Raw genomic sequence first — 11,600 nt, forward strand, 5'->3', positions numbered from 1 at the left:
ATATTTGTACAGGTTTAAGGAACATCAACCTTTTGTTGGCTAAGTCCAAACTTATGATTTGGGCAGAGATCAACAGCTGCAAGGTGTATAAGGTGCTCCATGTCAGAACATTTATTTCAAACATTTAATTACATTTATTTTGAAATATAAAGATAATACAAAACCATTAATTATTTGTTGCTTTGCACTGAGAATTCTGGGTTTTGGCAGGGCAGGTATGGTACTTCTCATTTAGTGATTCATTTTACTCTCTCAACACTATAAAGTTAGATTGTCTAGACTAGTGATGGTGAACCTTTTTTTCCTCGGGTGCTGAAAGAGTGTGCACGTGCACTATAGTGTATGTGCAAATACCCACACTCATAATTCAATGCCTGGGAAGGGCAAAAACAGCTTCTCTCCCTCCCCCACTGAGGCCTTCTGGAGGCTGGAAGCGGCCTGTCTCCCAACTTCTGGTGGGCCCAGTAGATTCGTGTTTCGCCCTCCTCAGACTCCAAAGGCTTCCCTGGAGCTGGGGGAGGGTAAAAACGCCTGCCCCCATCCCCCTGGAGGCTCTCTGGAAGCCAAAAACACCCTCCCAGAGCCTTTGTGTGAGCAAAAAATCAGATGGTCACCACACACATGCACGTTGGAGCTGAGCTATGGTAATGGCTCATGTGTCAGCAGATATGGCTCCGTGTCCCACATGTGGCAACCGTGCCATAGGTTTGCCATCACTGGTCTAGACACTTAAACCTATATTCAAGAACCTAATTACACCAGAAACTCACAGACACAACATGGCTAGGTACGTTGCTCTATTAGGGACAATTGTATATGAACAAAAAATCTCCCTAACAAAGGGATAGATAGGTAGGTAGATAATAGATAAGATTTTTATCCTTTCTCTTCTATAATTTTGGAATCAATGGGCAATTTACCATTTTCTTCCCTGGTTTGAAACTGGAAAACATTTGCTCATTTTTTACCCGAGGGAAGGTTTTAACGAGATTTGCTGGTTCCCAACCCACCAACTTCCTGTCTTGCTTCTAAATATTAGAGCTCTTTTTATGACTTTCCTCATACAAACCTGCATGAATATTAAACTCTGTTTTGGTGAGGGTTCTTGCTTTAGATTCGGTTTACAAGAAAGGAGTCAGTTGTACTGGAGTATGAAATCTACTCTCTTTGGTAGTATTGGTTGAGGAACATCATCTGTCTGTCGATGTATTTCCAAATATGCCTCCCTATATTCAGGAAGAAAAGCAAGACTTTAAATCATGGCATTGCAGAAATGGGATTTTCTACAATATTCCTTTTCCTGGAAAAAGAAGGAATTGCATTTAATCCTGATTTACACTTTTTATTTCAACATTGCAGAAACACATTTCTAATAACCAACATAAAGTGACCTCTAGGTGGCAGCAGCTTAATATGAATGTTAGGATTTCCAAAATGGGAGAAAGCAAAGCTGTTTTCTTTTGTGAAGTTCTAACTTTATTTTCTGTCCAGAGGATGGCAGGGATGTGCGTTTATGAAGTTTCAAGATCCCTAATGTGGGATATCAGATTATAAAAAGAGAAGCCACAGATATATCAATGGAACTAAATGTGAATAGCTCTGTTACACATTTCAGATTGGAAGCCCCAAAGGGAGTGAAAAAGTTCATAGCAATGTTTGTGTTATGCTGAATTAAATGGCAAAACAAAATTGCACTAAAACAGTCCTTTTAAACACTTGTTTGTTATTTTGTAATGGGCAAAATAAGTAGATGGGAGAAAGATTGTAAAGGTACTGTTACATTTGGAGGTCTTTTATATTACAGAACTTGAAGTGAGTGGCTCTTAACTTGTTGGATTAGTACCCAGTTGTTTGCCACGTTGTTTGGATTATTACTTGAATAATCTTGTGGCAGATACTTCTTCAAATCTATATAAATGGGATCATGTTTACTTTTAAGCAAGAGATTAGGAATATTTACTATAAATTAATTTGAGTCAAGTTCAGTTGCTGATTGATGGCTACCTGGATATAGCAGGGCTGTTTTCTTTGGTAAAAACTCAAAGATGTTTTGCCATAGTTTTGTTCAATGAGACCTTTTTAGCTTCCAAACCATGGGATTCTCTGTTGCTTTTCCATCCAACTACCAGCCAAGCCAAACCCTGCTTAGATTTTTCTTTTTAACTACCGTAATTTGGCTAGAAGCTGCCACTAAAGGTTGTCTTGGTAAAATGCATAAAGTCTTTAAGTCTGTTAAATTGTTATAATTGATAGTGACATAAACCAGGGTTTAATCTTACATCCCTTACAAGCAAAGATTAAAAGAGAGCTATAGCAGTGTGCCTGCACCTTTTCTATTCTGCAGTAATGTTTAATAATGCAGGAGAGAGCAGAGTATGAAAATCGGCAGCATTTTGCACTACTAAACATAACGAGAGAAAGATGGAAGAACAGACATAGGAGACACAGGACAACTGCTTTCAATATCAGACACCAAATCAAGTCTTGCCTTTAGTAGGTAGAACTGGATTTTACTATATTTCTACAGCATCTGGCAGCATACAGATGAGAGTGGTAGTCCCCTTGTTATATGGCCAACTTAATATCTTAAAATCCAGTTCATGTGTTAATTTTCTAATGGGAAGTGACTTCCAGTTATCTTCATCTGTCAAAATTTCATGCAAGAGCCAGTCATACACTACATTTAATAACCATATGACTCTCCTGCTCTCTTGGACAAACTGATGTATCCCAAAAACTGGGCAGGGAAGGCAAGTCTATTCGGCTCATGTAATCATAGTTTATGTCCATTTCCTCCTCAAAAGCAACCTATCAAAATCTGGGGCTTGTATTAAGAAAATACACAAATGAACTCACTGTTTCTCTGTGCTATGAACCAGTTGGTTATAAATAGACTTTTCCAATTACCTTGGTGTGAAAATATCGAAACATTTTGATACCTTCCTTTTTAGCAGTTCATCTTCCCTTTTGTAATAAAGACACTTAGGAAGATTTTTAGAGCTGAAACCAAACTTACAATAATGTTTGTAAGTTCTCTGACTGGCAACCAATAAATATCATTTCTACTTGCATTCTAAAGTGTGTTGTGTGGAACATTATGGACTGATTTATTTATTTTTTTATCAGCAGCTTTCTTCCTTTCCTCTGCTACTTCAACTAATTCTTAATTAAATAGACACTTATAGGTTAATCCTCCCGATTGCATAGAATCAGCCTTAGGGGACATTGAGATTTATTTATCATATCAGTGTAGCAGGTTTTCTACAAAGAAGCTGGGGGTTATTCTATTTTAACATCTGCCTTCTGATAATCACTTGCCTAAAGACCTTCATGGCAAGGTAAAAATATGAATAGAGCTCTTCTTGATCCAAACATAATGTTTTGTCCACTATCAACCTGACACTTGACCTCAAGAAACTTGTGAGGCAGGGAGAAAGTCAATGCTTTCTCTCTTCAGAAAGGCGCAAATGACCCTTTTCGATTGGCTATTTATTCATTCACCTTAGGAATTTAATCATGGATTCTGCTGAAAATCTCTAATTAAAATCTGCACGGTGTCTTTGCATTCTGGACTTAACTCACCTTTAATGTCCTCATAGGCTTGGATTAGAACATGATCTTGGCACTCAAATGTGACAGATGTACATTGCTTTGCTGCCTCCGTTATAATAAAAAAGGCTCCAAAAATCAGGTATAATCAGCTAGGTTGGAGGTTAACCTCTCTGCTCTAATTGAAGCCATTCTTGTAATGAATAGAAATGTTTCTTCTCATCATTATCACAGGACCTGGAGAAAAAGGAGAAATCATTCTGTGCCCCCCTTACTTTTGTGGGATGAAGCTACTTTTCCTTCTAGCAAAGCCTGTTTAAATCAGCAGTTAATTGAAAGATTATCTTCCTTTTGAAAATGGGAATGGTGTTGGTATAAAAACCCTGTATAATAACTTAATAGCTCTGCTGCAGTGACTCATGTGTAGAACAGAGGAGGGAGGGAAGGAATTGTAGCTGCTGAATTGATGCTGGCTCAGAAGTATCTTCAGAACAAGAAGAGGGAGAATGACACTTCTACTGCCTTATGCTTTTCTGGGAGCATCAGAAAAACTGCCAGGATTGATCTGTCTCTATTCTGGTTTGCTACCATGACAGGATTGCACGTCTCTTATGAGGTAGCTATTCTTTTCTGGCATTTGTAGGAGGTTGGGGAAGGTTTGACCTGCAGTAGGCCTAAACCAGATTAAAGTTCCTGCAGGTTTTCTATTTTAGATGAGATTGTAGACATGCATTCTTATTTATTTATTCATTCATTCATTCATTCATTCATTCATTCATTCATTCATTCATTCATTTAGTCCAATACACAATGAGGGTTTTAGTGGGTATATATCTATATACACATAGTAAAATACATGATGAAGGTTACTCATAGTAAAATATATCTAAGAAATAATAGAAAAGAAGATATGGTAATAGAACATATCAATGAAAGAATAGAAGAAGAGATATAGGAATAGAAGAAAGGTATAGGAGATATAGGAGAGCAATAGGACAGGGGACGGAAGGCACTCTAGTGCACTTGTACTCACCCCTTACTGACCTCTTAGGAATCTGGATAGGTCAACCATAGATAATCTAAGGGTAAAGTGTTGGAGGTTTGGGGATGACACTATGGAGTCCGGTAATGAGTTCCACGCTTCGACAACTCGGTTACTGAAGTCATATTTTTTACGAGATGCCAAATACTTAGAGCAACCTACAGGTCCCTTCCCAATGTCCTGTAATTATACCATTGAAATTAATCAGGAAAACGAACAAATTTAGGGAGTACAATTAAGGAGAGTTTAGAGTGGGGGCAGAGGTAGTATTCCCCACTGGTTCGCAAATGTGAGTACGCCTTTAGCTCACACATGTCTTCCCTCGCATGCGCTACCACCATGCATGCATACAATCCACCCACACGTGCTTTGCTTGTGTGTGTGGCTTCCACGCATGCACATGGCTTCAAAACATGCAGAAATAGGACAGTATACCACCAGGTAACCACTATAGGTTCACCCAAACTGGTCTGAACTGGCTGAATACCACCTCTGAGTGGGGGAGATGTCACATCTTCATTTCCACCATAAAGTATTGTAGGGAAGAGGCAAAACTTGTCCCTGTCCCTGACATCATTAAGTCCAGATCTTTACTGTACTCTTCTACAAGGTCAAGAAGTGGCGTTGCAGCTCCCAGTTGCCTAGTTCTATAAAGTGTTGCTCAACTTTGCTATAAGCTGCATACGGGCTGTATAATTATCCATCATCTGTGTTGCTTGTAGTTCTTTCTTATGACCCAATGGTTTAAACTGGTCCAGAAAATTAAGAAGAAAAATATGTATCCCTATAAATACTCCTGGCTTGTTGGCTTTTTGCCTTTTGTTTTCCTTTGGTCTAGATTTCTTTTCAATTGGATGCTAATGGCTTGATCTCACTGTGGCATTGGTGCCAACTTCATCAGGATGGATTTGGCAATCGTCACTGTTAGTGCCATGTTCCTTAATTTTTATTCAACCAAAGAAAAATGAACATTTTGTTCCTGTCTCAAAGATTGGAGCAAGAATTGACATTTACTTCTCAGGACAATGAAGGTAAAGGACATATCCATGATTTAATTCAACATCTTTTTGGTTTACTTCAGTGTTTTAGTGACTTTCAAGAGAACCCTAGAACTATTTAGGCTATTGAAACCTACCTTCTACTCAGTTCAGGAATCCAAATGAAAGCATCCTTGATAAATTGATAAATATCTGTCTTTGGAGAAATCTAAGGAACCATTTAAGTAATTATGCTCAAGACATAAATGTTTGGGACTTTGGGATGAAAGCCATGACATGCTAAACATCCCTTTTGCAGCAGGATGGCATTATGATAGAGATCAACATGAGATGCAAGATCGTGGTCACCAAAATTCTCTCCAGACTAAGGAGAGATGCTCAGATAGCCCTTGTGTACTCTGTGTAGCTGCTTCTTATGAGAAGACTGCAGGAACTGATGTTTTACAGTAAACATATGAACTGGATATCTGGGAGTTGAGGGGAGTACCTTCTTTGCTCACAGTCATGAACACAGCCTTTGTAAAGACATAAAATTTGGCTAAGCTTCACTTGTTAATCACTTTCTATTTTTTTTATTGTTTTAGGAATATTAAGACCCTTCAGAATAGTAAGTATTATTGCACTCACCAGGTGAGTCACCTCTTTAGAGAAAATAATTTTAAATAGTATTTTAAAAATTGGGAGAAATATTATTATTATTTTATTAAAAAGCCAAAGAATGCCTAGAATATTAATCTTGGAAAGTTAATAATGGTTTAAGAGCCCAGATGGAATTGAAGCCATAATTTTAAATTAATTAGATTTCTCCCCCTAGGAAATTATAATTGTTTGGGTTTGTTTAAGTGAAAACAAGATAGATTGAGGCTTTGAAGGTTTGATATTAGAGGGAACTAGAGGACTAATTGTATTAAAGAGGACAATTGAACAAACAATGGAGCAAATCAATCTTGGGACTCTATTTGAAGGGAATGTAACATTGGCTTATTTGATCAAGGTTAAGACGGATAATTAGTTATCCTTACTGAGCTTTTGTTGATAAGGATTGAATGGCATTGAATAGTTGCCTAGAGTCCCTAGGAGGTTGGACAGCATAAAAATCAAAAAGATAAATAGATAGATAGATAGATAGATAGATATTTATTTTATTTATTTATTTATTAAATTTGTATGCCGCCTCTCTCCGTAGATAGATAGATAGATAGATAGATAGATAGATAGATAGATGGATGGATGGATGGATGGATGGATGGATGGATGGATGGATGGATGGATGGGTAGATGGGTAGACGGGTAGACGGGTAGACGGGTAGACGGGTAGACGGGTAGACGGATAGACGGATAGATGGATAGACGGATAGATGGATAGATAGATATTTGGATTCTGTTTTTAGTTTACAAATGAAATATGGGATGAAGAGAATGTATTTTGTAGAATGGTGATAAACTACTTAAATTAAAGAATGGTGATAAGCTACTTAAATTGTACTTGTGATAAAGGGGAAAGTTCTTTCTTTCTTTCTTTTTTTTTTTTCTTTCTTTTACCATCGCTTTTCTGGAGGCATGCTTGACAATTGAGTAAGCCAAAGCAGGTTAAGAAGGAAGCCTCAAGACATACTTTCTAAAAAAGAAAAAATGTCACATAAGGGAAGAGATGGGGGAAAAGGAGAAAAAGAAAACAAGTTACAATTTCATATCGTAAAAATCTAGGTTGAAAGCACTTCAAGCAACATGACAGTATGGCTGCCAGTCAGATAACATCTGGGAAGAACCAAAGGCAGCCATTCTCTCAAGAGAACCTGTGCAATAGCTCTGCTTATCTTCTCTCACTCTGCTTCATGGAAAATAAGAATGGTGATAAGCTACTTAAATTGTACTTGTGATAAAGGGGAAATTTAATTTAAGTAGTTTATCACCATTCTACAAAATACATTCTGTGATATTTTAGGCACTTTTATTATCTACACTTTAGAAATTTAAATCTATAGTTAAATCTGTCACCTGCATTCATGTCAAATATTAGCTTGCCTTGTCAATATTGATTGAGTTGTTGTCAGGATTAATAATTGTTCCACAAGAATGCAAAGTTTCTGCTTGCTTGTCATCTCCTAATCCAGTTGCATAATTTCTTATATGTAATTTCTGGAGGTTGTCTTTGCCTCAGAAGGAATAGAAGAGGGTTAAAAGATAACTCTCCCCTTATGTGTCATTTTTTTTTCCTTTTTAGAAAGTTTGTCTCAAGGTTTTCTTCCTAACTTCTGAGGTCCCTCTGGGAACCTTATTCATTGTTTTTCAGTAATTGAAAAAAAAAAAGGATGGACAGAATGAGATTTCTGAAGTTGGATTCCTCACCCCTCACTCATCAAGATTAGAGCTTTTGCTTTAAGTTCGATCCCAAAATATGGTACCATTACCGGGATACATTTCATATATATCAAGGGCACATGCTGAAGTCTGATATAAATACATTGTAGGGTTCACCGTAGCAGTGTGCCTTTTTCTCATTCTGGAGAAGCAGGACTAGTCAAAATGGTGGAAGTGGAAACCCAAGCAGGAATTCAGTCATGACCTCCAAGCAGGGGTGGGCTACTGTGCCCGGACGGGGGGGGGGAATGCAGTGGGCTAGTGACAATGGAGCTCCACTCCAGAGCACCTAATTTGCACTGAAATATGTGGAAAGAAAATGCAGGGTGCCCTGCATAAACCATGCCCACAGTGTGGTAGTAAAAATCCTGGTAGCCATTCACTGCCTCCAGTACTCACAAGGAGCTCAGCCTCAAGCCAGCTGCTTTGATACAAACAAGCTTTCAGTCACAATGGGTACCTCAGACAGCTCCAAATAAAAGTCAGAAAGTATGCTAACATGCAAACAAGATTCAGAGATTGTTTCAGTAAAAATGTCCTCCATAGAGATTGCAAATAAATTCTGTCCAGATGGCTAGTAACATTCTCTCTATGATTTTGGCTTAATTTCTGTGCCAAATTTTGTTAGAGTTGATATTATTGGCATGAGGGGGGGGGGATTGAATCAATAAATAAAAGGGCAAGAATAGTTATAGCTCATACTAATTTATTATGAGAGCTTATCAGGAGCTAATCAGTGATATCATCAGAATAAGTACCAAGACAAATCTGTCACAAAAATTGCATCAGAAAACCTGGATATAGTTGTAGGTCCTAATGCCATGAGAAAACACCTTACTCAATCATGGACCTCTACTGAACATGACCACATTTTGCTGTTTCATTTTGGTGAAAACCATTGATCAATTCTCATTTTAACTTAATATTATATATTGTACTACAATTATAATCATGGTTGGTACACCTAAGTGTTCGTTTAGGTCCAGAGTAGGCAAAGTTGGCTCTTCTATGACTTGTGGACTTCAACTCCCAGAATTCCTGAGCCAATCATGCTAGCTCAGGAATTCTGGGAGTTGAAGTCCACATGTCATAGAAAAGCCATCATTGTCTAACTCTGATTTAGGGTTAAACCCTCCCTCCCTACTCTAATATTTCCTTACAGTTTCCCCAAGGATCGCAACTGCTGCAGGGTTATGACAAATGGGGACATTACTTTTCAGTAGTTAGAGCCAACAGCCAATTTCTACATTAAACTTATAAAACTAGTTTATTTGGAGGTCGTTCTCTGTCAGGAGATTTTGATGAGAAAAAAAAAAAAAAGGCAGAGATTGTGGGCTCCCTGTTCAAATCACGTACTTGGGTTCATTCTTCTGTTGTGTGGAAACAACATTAAGGACTGGAATAAAACATATGTCTACCATATAGCAGATTAGATTGATTGTGAATTATGTCAGGCTGCAGGGCAGTTTGATAAAGGTGTGGGAATTTTAAATCAGCCAGGGCCAGGAACTTTCTACCGTTCATTCTACCCACTGCATTTTGTTTATGGGCCTTCAATTTGTTAGATAATTCTGCCCCCTCCTTAGAATTTATATCTTAATACTGATACCTTCTCCTGCTCTAATAATCTCTTCAATAACATCCATATAGCAATATTTATCTCTTTCAGTCTTCCTATTATAAATCAGTTGCTCCTGTCTGTGATAATTTTTAAATCTTTTCAGGGCATGTTGCTTAACCAGTTGGCAGCTACTAGTTTTTTTGCTGTGGGAATATAGACTTCTAAAATGGCAGTTTCCCAAGTGATGCCTTTCATTAACAGTATTTTGTACCATTTGCCCCTCAATAAGCTTTCCTTATGGACAGTGACCCTGGTGTGTTTGTGTGAAGTAAATAAATCTGGTGAAAGCAATCTCATATCACTGTATTGTTAAGCCCCACAGCTTGAAATGTTCCATAGACACCTAAAAGGGGCAAGCTTGCAACATAATAGGTCCATGCTGCTGCTGTTTTTATTTTAACGAAAGCAGTAGTAGCCTATACTACTGATAGGATATTTGTCTACTTTAAACCCTCCCAACAACTCCGGGCAGTGCATAAGTTAAATATCAAAGCTACCATAATAAAACAGATAAAAGATGATAGTGTTCAGGGCCCAACTCATTAATGCAATTTCACTTCAAGCCACATAGCTTACTTAACTAGGCTCTCAAAAAAAACCCCAACAACAACCTTGATCTTTAAGACAACAGAATCAGGTTGAACCTCCAATGGGGTATCTGCCATTTTTCCAGAGGACAGGTACTGCAACAGATGATACTGTTGTATTGATGAGTCTTGTAGCACTTTCACTTTGTTGACTTTTACAGATGGGCAATAGGAGACAGGTGTTCTCTTAAATGGTCAAGTCGATGTCATGAAGGACTTTGTAGATACAACTAGTATATTGAATTGCACCCAGGCTTACTACTAATCAATATAGTCAAGTTGCTACATACTGTAACTGCTCATGCTTCTATCTTGTGAGCCTGATGTAGTTTCTTCAATGATATCCCCCTATAGAATTCATTCCAATAGTCAATGCATGGAGCAACCGAGACACTAATGACTGTGAGAAAGGATTCTCAGTCCAAAAGGCCATCATGACCATAGCTTCCAGCTGTTCTGTGAGAGGAAGTCCTCTCAAAGAAGTCCTTTGTCCAGGAAGTCCTACTAATTATTATATATAAGTTCTGCCATGGGAAATATACTTCTATTTAGAGCTACAGGTAGGGGTTCCTGTTAGGTACTGACATATGGAGTACGGTTTTGTATAGTTGCCACTAATTGGTTAATCTAGCAGCAGAAGAAATAAACTGATGTCAGTGGCTAGCAGGCTCCAGGGAAGCCCTTAAAAGCGGCTTCCCTGCAGCCTGTTGGCAGTCTGTATTAGTTCTAGCTAATAGACAATAAAGGTGCTGAACTGTTCCTAGTCTCGCCTGTTCATTCCCACGCAAATCTATCAGTTCTGACAGACCTTCCTGGGTGGTACCTGATTCAAAGTCTCAACAGTCACCCCTTCCCTCACATGACCACATTTCAGGCACTCAGCATCTGGGCTGCATTTATGACATTTTGTAACATCCTGTGGTATGTAACCACATTTTACATTGAATTTCAGTAAAACTCCACCCACAGTGAACTACTGATTCATTTAATGATTGCAGCATTTGCTTTACAATTATTAATTTTAATAGTTAATTAATAATTTTTAAAAGAGGCAACACTGACAGAAAATCAACCATGGGAGTCAGATTTGTCCTTTCTCACCTTCATTTTGCAGCTCCATTCCTGCATATGATCTCAGATTCTGTTTTGAACATTGGTGGGATCCTTCAGAGTAGATGATGATGATGTTAAAGGCTACAAAAATGATAGAAGAAGACGACTTATTTTGTGAATAGAAATTATTCCTGCCCATCAAACCATTGGATTCTTCTGCTCCAAGTCTTTATCCGCTGTGTGACATCACTGTCATTGTTCTGTTTGTGGAATTTTGACACAGTTCAATAGAAGCTTTCATTCCATGGACTGGAACAATAAGGTCTGTTGCCTCTGTCTTATATTTTCTCCCAACCCACTCTACTCAGACAGCAAACCTCTCTTTTACA

General features: G+C 38.1%; 1 long non-coding RNA gene across 2 annotated transcripts; it reads right to left on the bottom strand.

Annotated features, from left to right (window-relative positions):
* Positions 1-851: 851 nt before the first annotated feature.
* Positions 852-11,550, bottom strand: LOC139155094 (uncharacterized). 2 transcript variants are annotated; one of them, XR_011557026.1, is made up of 3 exons: positions 11,221-11,550; positions 3,583-3,786; positions 852-1,226 (listed from the first exon to the last, which is right to left on the bottom strand). It is a non-coding gene; the product is annotated as an uncharacterized lncRNA (long non-coding RNA). The 2 variants fall into 2 exon arrangements; XR_011557027.1 differs by lacking the exon at positions 11,221-11,550 and adding an exon at positions 4,583-4,597.
* Positions 11,551-11,600: the final 50 nt, after the last annotated feature.

This window comes from Erythrolamprus reginae, chromosome 1 (assembly GCF_031021105.1).
Source record: "Erythrolamprus reginae isolate rEryReg1 chromosome 1, rEryReg1.hap1, whole genome shotgun sequence".
Classification (NCBI taxonomy): Eukaryota; Metazoa; Chordata; class Lepidosauria; order Squamata; family Dipsadidae; genus Erythrolamprus; species Erythrolamprus reginae.